At 33.8% G+C, this 12,236-nt stretch overlaps 1 non-coding gene across 1 annotated transcript; it reads left to right on the forward strand.

The window, feature by feature from the left end:
• The first annotated feature begins 5,831 nt into the window (after positions 1-5,831).
• LOC112496381 (small nucleolar RNA R71) lies at positions 5,832-5,936 on the forward strand. Its single transcript, XR_003062918.1, has one exon. It is a non-coding gene; the product is annotated as a small nucleolar RNA R71 (small nucleolar RNA).
• Positions 5,937-12,236: the final 6,300 nt, after the last annotated feature.

Genomic DNA, 12,236 nt, shown 5'->3' on the forward strand with positions numbered 1-12,236 from the left:
CAGAATTGCGATCTGCAGTTTCCTAATCTGACTTATGCGCGCCCTAGGCTTCTGTTTACCCTAATTTTCAACTATAAAAGAAGCACATATCATAAAGAAAAGGGAGGGTCGTCACCCAAGGAGAAAAACACAAAGAAACAAAAGAAAAACAAGATTCAAGAGAGAGATTAAGGGTTGCACAAGAAGAATCTGCAGAAATCAATTGGGAGCTCAATCCTTCTTATTCTTCTCTTGTTTTCTCGTTTTCTATTTATTTATGGGGATGTGTTTCATGGCTGAAACTTTGTTCTTTATTTTTCTTTTGCAAATTATGAGCTAAATTTATTTGTGGTTGAGTGATAAACAATCTTAATGATTTATTGATTGGAAATATGTGTTGCTGCAGGTTTGCTGTAGCAGTTTGTTTTGATAGTATTTATGTTTATTCATTATTTCGGTTGATCACCTATTTAATGATACAAGTTAGGAGAGAGCAGCAAAATGACCTATTTTAGTGGAACATATCAGAACAATACTTGATCTTAAATTGAGTTTCCCGGATTGAGTTTTAACTTGAGTCCCAAAAGGGCCATGCTTGATTTAAGATTAGTGATGAACTAGACATATGGATTCACCTTGTAGGGTAAATAGAACCTAAGCGTGTAATGCTATATCTTATATTGGCATAATAATTGATCATTGTTAGGTTGCATATAGATATAAGATATCCAACATGCGACGGCTGAGGATACATAAGGTTTCTGCCCAGTATTGTAGCAGATACTACAACAACCGAACCAAACATTAGAAAAATAGTTAAGACCATTAAGAGAGTTTATTCACTCAACTACTTTATATTCCTATTGATTTTATCCTTGAGATTGACGTGATAATTTACTTTGTTGCATTTTATTTATTGTGTTTTTATTTTAATTAGTATAATAGTTTCACCAATTGTTTTATTTTATTTTAGCACAAAAATCTGCACTATTAAGATTGTTGTAGCAAATCTGATAACATCAATCCCTGTGGAGACGATCTTGAATCCTCATCACTTTATTACTTGTTGTGTACACTTGCACATTGACACCAATAGCATTAATATTTTTACACCAACAGTTGGTACTCTAGATATGGCTTTAATTTTTTTCCATTAACTTTAAACATGACCCCGTTCTTTGGGTCCTTAATTTCAATTGCCCCATATGAAAAAATAGTGCGAACAATAAAGGGGGTAGACCATCGAGAGCGTAACTTACCTAGGAATAAGTGCAAGCGAGAATTGAATAAAAGCACTTTCTGACTTGGGGTGAAAGATTTTCTCATAATTTTCTTGTAATGAAAGACTTTCATTCGCTGCTTGTAAATTTTGGAATTTTCGTATGTATCATTGCGAATTTCTTCAAGGTTTGCCAGCTGTAATCTTCTTTCTGAGCTAGCTTGCTGCATGTCAAAGTTGAATTTCTTAATGGCCCAATACGCACGATGCTTGAGTTCCACAGGTAGGTGATAAGTTTTTTCATACACTAGCCTGTAGGGTGACATCCCAATCAGGGTCTTGAAAGCTATTCTATATGCCCATAATGCATCATCAAGTCTTAATGACCAATTTTTTCTGTCTGACCTCACTGTCTTTTCTAATATATGCTTTATTTCTCGATTGGAGATCTCAACTTGGCCATTGGTTTGCGGATGATATGGGGTCGCCACTTTGTAAGTGGTGGAATACTTTGTCAAAAGAGCTTTGAATGCTTTGTTACAAAAGTTAGCACCACCATCACTGATTATTGCTCGAGGGAATCCAAAGCGTGAAACAATGTTGCTTTTCAAAAATCCTATCACCACCTTGTGATCATTGGTTCTACATGGAATTGCTTCTACCCATTTCGATACATAGTCAACAACAACCAATATGTATTGATGGCCAAAAGAAGGAGGAAATGATCACATGAAGTCGATACCCCATATATAAAAAATCTCAACCACTAACATTGGATTTAGTGGCATCATATTCCTTAGCGTAATGCTCCCCATTCGTTGACACCTATCACATGAAAAACAGAAAGTGTAAGCGTATCGAAATATAGTTGGCCAATAGAAACCACATTGTAAAACTTTAGTTGCTGTTTTCTTAACACTGAAATGGCCTCCACAAGCTTGTTCATGGCAGAATGAAATGATATTTTGAATTTCACTTTCTAGGATACATCGTCTAATAATTTAATCTACACAATACTTGTAAAGATAAAGGTCATCCCAAAAGAAATTCTTTATTTCTGGAAAAAAAATTGGATTTGTCTTACTTGGTCTAATACTTTGGAAGTTGACCTGTAAGAAGATAATTAACTATATCAGCATACCAAGGTAATACTTCCACACTCATTAATTGTTCATCTGGAAATGACTTATTCAATGTTAATGGCTCTGTAATTGTGTCAAAACACAACATTTTCTGTGCATTTCTTATCTTTAAATTCCAAATCGAATTCCTACAAAAGTAACACCCAACGAATTATCCTATCTTTTGCATTTTTCTTTGTGAGAAGATATTTAAGAGCAGCATGATCTGTAAGTACAATTATTTTACAACCAATAAGATAACATCAAAAGTTTTCTAATGCAAACACTACTGCTAGCATTTCTTTTTCAGTAGTTGAATAGTTCAATTGTGCATCATTTAATGTCATACTAGCATAATAAATAACATGGGGAATTCGATCAACTCTTTGTCCTAATACTGCTCCTACTGCATAATTAGATGCATCGCACATGAGTTCAAATGGTAAGCTCCTGTTTGGGGGCTGAATGATGGGTGATGATGTTAACAACTGCTTTAGTTTTTCAAATGCCACAAGACATGAATCATCAAAGATAAAAGGTACACCATTAGCAAGTAGATTGCATAAGGGTCTAGAAACTTTGCTAAAATATTTAATGAAACGTCTATAAAAACCAGCATGCCCAAGGAAAGATCTTACTTCTCTAACTATTTTAGGTGGAAGAAGATTGAAAATGAGATCTATCTTTGCTTTGTCAACCTCATTATCTTTGTTTGAGATGATGTGACCGAGAACAATACCTTATTTTACCATAAAATGACACTTCTCCCAATTTAAGACTAAGTTCTTCTCGATACATCTCTGCAGAACTAGTGTTAGATGATGTAAACATTAATCAAATGAGTCACCAAAAATAGAAAAGTCATCCATAAAGACTTTAAGAAACCGTTCAACCATATCAGAAAAAATGCTCAACATGCATCGCTGAAATGTAACAGGTGCATTACATAATCCAAATGGCATCCACCTATATGCAAAAGTGCCAAAATGGCAAGTGAAAGTGATTTTCTCTTGATCTTTTGGTGCAATAGGAATCTGATTGTATCCGGAGTAGCCATCTAGAAAGCAATAAAATTCATGGCTTGCTAATCTATCAAGCATTTGATCAATGAATGGTAAAGGAAAATGGTCTTTACGTGTTACAAAATTCAACTTTCTATAATCAATGTATACACGTCATCCTGTAGTTACTCTAGTGGGTATTAATTCATTCTCAGTATTGGTAACTACTGTGACTCCTGACTTTTTGAGGACAACTTGTACAGGACTGACCCATGAACTATCAGAAATGGGGTAAATGATACATGCATCTAATAGCTTAAGAACTTCCGTTCTAATAACTTCTTTCATGTTAGGATTTAACCGACGTTGCATTTTCCTAGTAGGTATAGCATTTTCATCATGGTGAATGTAATGCATGAAGTCTACTGGGTTTATACCTTTTATGTCAGCTATAGTCCATCATAATGCTCTATTGTGCTCTTTTAAAACATCCAACAACTTACCTTTTTGTTCGTTATTTAGGGATGATGAGATGATTACCAGTAGAGTGCTTTCTTCTCCCAAAAATGCATATTCCAGAGTGTTGGGTAATGATTTGAGCTCGAGTTTCGGTGGTGACTCTGATGATGGGATGAGTTTCTTCTCTGATGGTGCTAGTTGTTCAACTATTGACTTTCATTTATTAGTGTCCATGGATGGTGCTGAGTCAAGTAGGGCGTTGACCTCATCGACTAATATGTCAATATCAAAATCTAAATTAAAGTGAGTTAAACATGTTTGTAAAGGATCGTCACTAAGGTTTGAAAGAAAAGTGTCATCAACTAATGCTTCAATTAAATCTACATAAACAATTTCATCATCTGCATTGTGAAGTTGTTTAGCAATGTTGAAGATGTTTAGTTCTATAGTCATGTTTCCAAAGGACAACTGCATATTTCCAGTCCTGCATTGAATGTGAGCATCAGCAGTTACCAAGAAAGATCGGCCGAGGATAATGGGGATGTGCTTCCTTGAATTCTGTATTGGTTGAGTGTCAATTACAATGAAATCAACATGAAAATAAAACTTGTCTACCTGGATAAGCACGTCCTTTACAATACCACGAGGTATTTTCGTGAACCGATCTACAAGTTGTAATACCACTGGAGTTGGGTGTAATTCTCTGAGTCCAAGTTTCACAAATACTGAATAAGGCAACAGATTTACACTAGCTGCTAAATCCAACAAAGCATTCTCAATTATGTGGTTCCCTATACTACGTGAGATAGTGGGGGAGTCTGGATTTTTGCATTTTAGAGGGATTTTATGTTGAAGTATAGAACTAACATTTTCTGTTAAAAATGTCTTCTTTTGAACGTGAATATTTTTCTTTTTAGTACAAAAGTCTTTAAAAAACTTGACATAAAATGGTACTTATTTTATAGCATCAAGCAAAGGGATGTTAACACTTACCTGTTTGAAGATTTCAAGAATCTCACCTGTGGATTTTCCCTTCTTTCCTTTAGCTAACCTTTGAGGAAAGGGAGCTTTAGGAACATATTCTCGTGGGTCGGTTTCTTCTTTCTCCTCTGATGGTGAATCCTCAATATTTACGGTACAATTTGATTTGTTTTTGTCACTAGTCATCTCCACTTTATTGTCAACTTCTTTTCCTTTGCACAAGGTTATGATGGCTTTGACCTCTCTGTGCTGCTGAGGTGAACTGGTACTTACTTCATGCACTCCTTTAGGATTAGGTACTGGTTGACTTGAAAACTTGCCTTTTTCAACAATCATTGTCAAAGTCTGAACTGAAGAAGCAAGCTGTCCCACTATCTTCTCGAGGCTTGAAATTGATTGGGCTTGTGAGTTGAAGCTTGCTCTCATCTCATTTCGTAGTTAATTGATGGTGCGGTTTTGTTGCTCGATTATGGAGTGGGTCAGATTCTTGAAATTCTAGAATGCATCCTCTCATGGTCTGGGTTGAGAGCAGTTCTGATTCTGATTGTATGGTCTAAATCGTGGCTGAGAGGCTTGAGGAACTTGAGAAATTGGTTGCATTGGTGGAGCTGGAGCTGCTGGTCCATTCTGTTGGAATCCTTGAGACCATGAAAAATTGGGGTGGTCTCTCCATCAAGGGTTACATGTGTTGGAGTATGGTTGTAATTTGATGGTTTTCTCATTACACCTATGGCATTTGTTTGATTTGAGTATGAGTCATGGTCATGTGATTCTGTTGATTTAGCAGTCGATAACGATGCTATTTGTCGAGAGAGACTTTCAATTATCGCTTTGACTTCTTTAATTTCTGAACTTGACTCGCCAATGTGAACCCCATTTACTTCCTTAATTCTTTTAGTACTCTTGAACGATCGACTCCGTTGTTGGGAATTATTCATTTGTCGCTGGAAGAATTCCAAAATCTCTGATGCACTTTTTGAGATTAGCTCTCCTCCACTTGTTGCCATTAGCCATTCTTGCACATGCGACAATAATCCCTCCAAGAAGTATTGACATTGGTGCCATTAATCGTACCCATGATGTGGACACTTCAAGAGTAGCCCATTGAATCACTCTCATGTTTCGAAAAAATGCTCGTCTTCTCTCTGGGTAAACTCTGAGATTTCTGTTGTGCAAATTTTGTTGAACTCGCAAGCGCACGAATCTATTGTAATATAGACTAATGGTGACGAGTGTCGATCCCACGAGGAGGTGGATTTTAATTGTGTATAGAATTAATTTTGTAAATAGGTGGTTGAAATTGTGGTGGAAGTGATTTAAATTATCCTAAAATTGGAATTGAGATGGCGATAATAAATTCTAAAATTGGAATTGCAATGGCGAGAATAAATTGAAGCGAAATCTATTGAAATGACGTACTTGGGTATCTGGATCCGTATCAACATGCATCATGGGCTAAATAATCCGTATTAATGCCAATTAAATCATGAGGGGGGAATTCACACCTCATGAACCACGCTCTAATCAATATGGTGCTAAGGGCTTATCGTGCCAAATAATAATAACCTTGTACTAGAGGGCCGGTGAAACCAAGGCGGTACTAGACAAGAATATTATTATTTGTCGACGAGAAGTCAAAACATCCACAAAAACTAGAGGGGAAGAGAAAATAAATTTACCAAATTAAGCCCATGACACATGTTGAGACTTCACCTTCAACCCAAGCCTGAAAGAAAATTAGCCACTCATATTTGAACTAAGGACAAAATGAGAATTTATTAAAATACGAAGAAAATACAAGATGGAGAGGGAATTACAGAAAATGGAGTCCAAAAATAGATTCAGAGATATCAAATTAGGGGGGGGAGGCCCATTTTTTATAGATACATGGAGTAAATCATGGCCATCGGATTAAAAACAGTTTGGACGCTCAGGATTGCGCCACGTCATCAGTCAACAGTACGCGGTTTGACCACGCTGATGAACAGTAACACGGTTTGACTCGGATGAACAGTAACGCGGTTTGGTTGAAAATAATCCAGTGTGATGAATGTACCGTACGCGAGATTTTTCGTCCACTGATATGTTGCCACGTCACCATCAACAGTACATAAGAATTTTAGCCCAACAAGATCGTGACATCTCATCAGTCAATGCCACATCATCGGTCAATGCCACGTCATCGATCCGTCTATGTGAACAGTGTCGTGAACAGTAATGTAGACAGTACCGTACACGTGAATAGTATCGTACATATGAATAGTGCCATTTTTCCTTTTATACTCCTCCTAAGGTTTTCGACCGTCCTGAGTTCAAAAGTGATGTCCGTTCTGCCGTCTGATCTCTCCTTTATTGTGAAATGACTATAATGCCCCTAAAATACATAAAATACTTAATTAACATAAAACACATGTAATTAAATCACAAGAAAGTTAAATACATAAAAGTAAGGGTTGGTAGTAAAACTTGAAATGTAAAATGACGGTTTTATCCTTTATAAATATGCATTTTCTAACACTCAACAATTTCCCTGCGAATAGCATTGTTTGTTTGTACTGGAAAATATTTATTCAAAAATTTTGTTACCATTTGTTCCCATGATGTAATGCTATTAGCAGGCAATGTATTGAGCCATGAACAAGCTTTATCCTTTAAAGAAAATGTGAATAATCTGAGTTTAACATCATCATCGGAAAGATTCTCATATTTAAAAGTTTGACAAACAGTATGAAAATCATTCAAATGATTATATGGGTCCTCATTTTCTAGGCCATAGAATGTTGGGAGATAATTTACCACACTAGATTTTAACTCAAAACTCCTAGCAGCTATATTTGGGTATCTTATGCATGATGTGCTCAAATTAGCTAAGGGACTAAAGTAGTCCTTAAATGGCCTTTCCTGTAGTGCTTGTTGTTATTGCAAATCCATTTAACTTTTATCTTTAATTACCACGTGTTTGTGTGTGCGAAGTATTTTTTCTAGTTCAAGGTTTATAGGTTCAAGATTAGGTAATAATGACCTACGACTATGCATGCAAAGAATACAAAAAAAATAGGAACAAAACAAATAAAAATAAAGAAGAAAGAGAAATTACAGTACTAACCTTCTCACGCTGTTATAACATTTCTATAAAAACACAATAAAAAAATACGTGAAATAAATTAACTAAAAGTAAATTAATAAGATAAACGAAAAATTACAAAGAAAAATAACTTAAAAATTAAATTACAGAATTTTAAAGAACAGAAAAAATAATTCTTACCTCTAAATGCAGATTTACTTTTTTTTTATCTTTTTTTAAATAAGAAAAAAATTACAAGAAAATAACTAAAAGAAATTATTTACAAAAATTAATTCTACAAATTAAAATAACTTACCTCCCCGGCAACAACTTCAAAAACTTGTTGTGTAAATTTTATTGAACTCGCAAGTGCACGAATCTATTATAGAATAGATCAATGGTGACGAGTGCGATCCCACGAGGAGGTGAATTTTAATTATATGTAGAATTAATTTTGTATGAAGGTAGTTGGATTTGTGGTGAAAGTGATTTAGACTATCTTAGAATTTAAATTGGAATGACGTAATTAAATTAAAGTGGAAACTATTATAATTGAAGTAATTGGGTATCTAGATCCATATGAACATGCACCATGGGCTAAATATTCCTTATTAGTGCTAATTAAATCATGAGGGGGGAATCCACACCTCATGAACCACACTTTAATCAATATGGTGCTAAGGGCTTATCGTGCCAAATAATAATAACCTTGTACTAAGGAGCCGGTGAAACCAGGGCGATATCTAGACAAGATTATTATTATTTGTCGACGAAAAGTCAAAATATGCACAAAAATTAGAGGAAAAGAGAAAATAAATTTACCAAGTAAAGCCCATGAAACATGTTAAGACTTCACCTTTAACCCAAACTTGAAAGAAAATTAGCTACTCATAATTGAACTAGGGGTAAAATAGAAATTTATTAAAATACATAGAAAATACAAGATGAAGAAGGAATTACAGAAAATGAGGCTAAAAAATGAATTCAGAGATGCCAAATTAAGGGGGAGAGACCCCATTTTTATAGATACATTGAGTAAATCATGGCCATCAGATTAAAAATAGTTTGGACGCTCAGGATTGCACCACGTCATCAGTCAACAGTAACACGGTTTAACGACTCGGTTTGAACAGTGACACGGTTTGATGACTCGGTTTGAACAGTCAACCGGCTTGAACAATGACGCGGTTTGGTTGAAAATAATCCTGTGTATATGCATGTACCGTACGCGCGATTTTTGGTCCACTAACATGTTGTCCCGTCACCGATCAACAGTGCATAAGAATTTTCTCCAATGGAATCGTGACACCTCATCTGTCAATGCCACATCATCGGTCAATGCCACGTCATCATTCCGTATGTGTGAACAGTATCATGAACAGTAACATGGACAGTACCGTACATGTGAACAATGTCATTTTTACTTTTATACTCGTCCTAAGGCTTTTGACTGTCCTGAGTTCAAAAGTGATGTCCGTTTTGCCGTCTGAGCTCTCGTTATTGTGAAATGACCATGATGCCCCTAAAATACATAAAATACTTAATTAAAATAAAACACATATAATTAAATCACAAGAAGCTTAAATACATAAAAGTAAGGATGTTAGTAAGACTTGAAATGTAAAATGATGATTTTCTCCTTTATAAATATACATTTTCTAACACTGAACACCTATTTCAACCTATTGTTTTGAAATGTTTCACGTGCGAAGGACGGACCTTGGCCTAGTGATAAAGCTAAGGAACTACATGTAAGTTATCTTCTTTTTTTTTTTAATTTCAAAAGTTTGTGTTATTATCATTATTGGATATGCTATATTATTTAATTATTATGTTCATATTTTGATAACGCACAAATGGTATCAAAGATGAATGAATTAAATGAGTCATTTGAAGAGGTCCCATTGAGAAAACAATGGGATGTATATCTTAATATAACAGGAGATGTTAAGCATGGTCTTAGTCTTGGAGGCCTCAAAACTGAAGATGTATATGGATCCACTTCAAGCTAACCATGCAACAAAGAGATATGTATACAACGTGAGGAGGTTTTGTTGAGTACTTCATAAGTGGTGCAAGAGCAACTGACTATTATACAGAAAAAAGTGGAAGAGTTAGAAGCAAAGCAATCTCATTCTCAACTTGTTGTGGATTCCTCTTTAATGGTATAATGTTCTTTTCAATCTCAATTTTTTAAATTTATTTATATAATTCATTATCACTTAATTATTTTAAATTTTCATATAATTTTTCTTTACAAGATCCAACTAGAAAATTGAATGCAAATGACAATTGTGGTGCAAATTCTAAAAACAGTGGTGGTGCAAATTCTGATGATGATGGTGGTAACTGATTTAGATGACAATGGTGGTGCTGATTCAGGGGACGATGGTGATATAAATTTAGATGATGGTGGTTATGGTGATTCAGAAGATGATGCTAATGCTGATTCAGATGGTTTTGATGATATTTGATATTTATATGATTTATGGTATTTGAAAATAATATAATAATGCTTTATTTTTTTATTATGAAATGTTTTTGGACAATATGAATGTTGAAAATTTTGATTGAATTGTTTAGGGAAGTTCATTCATTTTAATAATAATGTTAATTGAATAAAATCTATTTTCAATAGTCATATGTTCTTAAAAATTGTATTGTCGTTCTAATTGCATGTGGCAATTAATAAAATAAATTTCAACTGCATAGATTATTTTCAATTGTCTATCCCTGGTAAAAGCAGAGAATTTCCAACAAAGATTGTCATTGAAAATATTACTTTTCTAACTATGAATACATTATCTATAATGGAACAACTCAATTGAAAATATTACTTACTTCTACTAATATGCAGTATTTTCGATTCCAAAAATCAATTATAGCAACGTGTATTTCCAACTATAGTTTAGTTTTTTTGGCTATTTTTGCCCTCAAAATTAATGTATTTCCAATGGTTATATTTAATCGAAATTGCTATTAGAAAAGCTACCGCAAAAGTCAATTGAAAATAGTATTTTTGATGACTCAAAGTGATCATAAAAATTATTTATTAGTTGTGTGTCCATATTATTTCTAATACGCATTTATCCTTTTTCCATGGCCTCAAAAAAAGCATATTTATGGTGGTCGGTTGGGAAAAAAAGTATTTCTACCCAAGGTATTTCACTTGTTTTGACAGTATTCAACAACCACAAAAAGTAGTTTTTCTTGTAGTATTACCAAACACTTAATTGATTCTTTTCATAATTGAAATACAGTTAATAACAATTATTTTAAAAACTACAGTATTACCAAATTAGCTCATAAGAAGAACCCAAGCGTTTAGATCTCATAAAGATAAGAGAAATCATCGTTGATACTTGTTTATTGTATTTGTGTTTGGCACATATTAATTTAATTGTTTTGCTGCAGTAGCTAATTATGTTCTTCATCTTTTTGTAGTAATTCTATATAGAGGCAGCTAGCAGTTTGGTATGGCAAGAAGACACAATAAATAAGTCAAGTGGTATTTCGCTAAATATTCATTAGGACGTATATATACAATAAAGTGACGGTTCTATAGTAATAGGGAGTCTGAACATAGTATAAGTATACATCGACTATGTTGCATATATTAACATGCACTCTTAGTGAATTATATAAACTCTAAGAATGACCGAATGGATGTAAGAATTTAAACTCCAAACCAGTTAAAAATCACCTTGTAGTCTACTTTTCCATAGTTTTATTTTTCTTGTTATTTTTCTTGTTACAAGTTACAACTGTTTATATGACTAGTAAAAATAGAGTGTTATGTTTTTTTATTTCCTTAAATATATAATATTAGGAGAATTTATTTGGGAAACATTTAACTTTATTTTAACTGGATTTATCTTAATTAGTTTATTATTTTAATTGGGACAGCTCCCTTGTACCCCCTTCCAAAAACATGGCAAATGGTAAGGTCGTAGCTATCTTTTCATCTCTGTAAGTTGCTTGTTGAATTATATTCAACCTATCTTCCCTTTCCCCTTAGTTAAATATGAATGATGATATAGCTTTTGTAATTAAATTTTAACCGTATAATGTTATACATGTATATGTGATAAAAGATTAATAAGAGTTGAGTACAACACTAAATTTCAAGTCCTCACCTAATTGTGACCTGTAATTTTACCCCTTAACAGTTGTAGGAATGGATGACTTCGCTTGTTAGAACAATTTTTAACTCAGGAATCAAGCTAGATCAGGAATACATATCCTTTTGCTATTTCACCAATAAAAAAATGATTTTTCTATTTATTGATATATGATTTATTTCGACAGAAAGGAAAAAAATCAACCTGAAAAGCTCACAAAAATACCTAAATAAAACATAAAAATATAAACTAAACTTCTAATTAACTTTAATTTGACTAGCTATATAGAAA

This window comes from Citrus sinensis, chromosome 7 (assembly GCF_022201045.2).
Source record: "Citrus sinensis cultivar Valencia sweet orange chromosome 7, DVS_A1.0, whole genome shotgun sequence".
In the NCBI taxonomy this organism is placed as follows: Eukaryota; Viridiplantae; Streptophyta; class Magnoliopsida; order Sapindales; family Rutaceae; genus Citrus; species Citrus sinensis.